The sequence below is a fragment of the Schistocerca cancellata genome, chromosome 9, assembly GCF_023864275.1.
Source record: "Schistocerca cancellata isolate TAMUIC-IGC-003103 chromosome 9, iqSchCanc2.1, whole genome shotgun sequence".
Lineage (NCBI taxonomy): Eukaryota > Metazoa > Arthropoda > Insecta > Orthoptera > Acrididae > Schistocerca > Schistocerca cancellata.
The window spans coordinates 37,133,996-37,134,363 of NC_064634.1; positions in this window are offsets into that span (position 1 = coordinate 37,133,996).

A 368-nucleotide genomic window follows, 5' to 3' on the forward strand; every position below is an offset into this window, starting at 1 on the left:
AGCATTTAGAGAATTCACAGGAAACCTAAATCCGTATGGCTAGAGGGGATTTCAAGCGTCATCCTTCCGAATGCGAGTCTATTGTTGTAACCACAGCACTACCTCACTCGGTAGAGATATGTAAAGCATCACCGCATGTATTGTGTAGAGGGTTCTAACATGCTGATTTGGCTAGTAGCTGCATTAGCCGTACAAGAGCTGATCCCTACGGCTTACTTGGAACAATAAACCAGTAATAGGAAGGGGTTCAGTGGAAATATATTAGCATATTGTTTCATATATCAATATAAGTATTTTGTCTTGGAACATACAAAGAAAATTCATATACCAAAACGGAAATGGCAAGTGAGGATTCCAGTTTGTTGGAC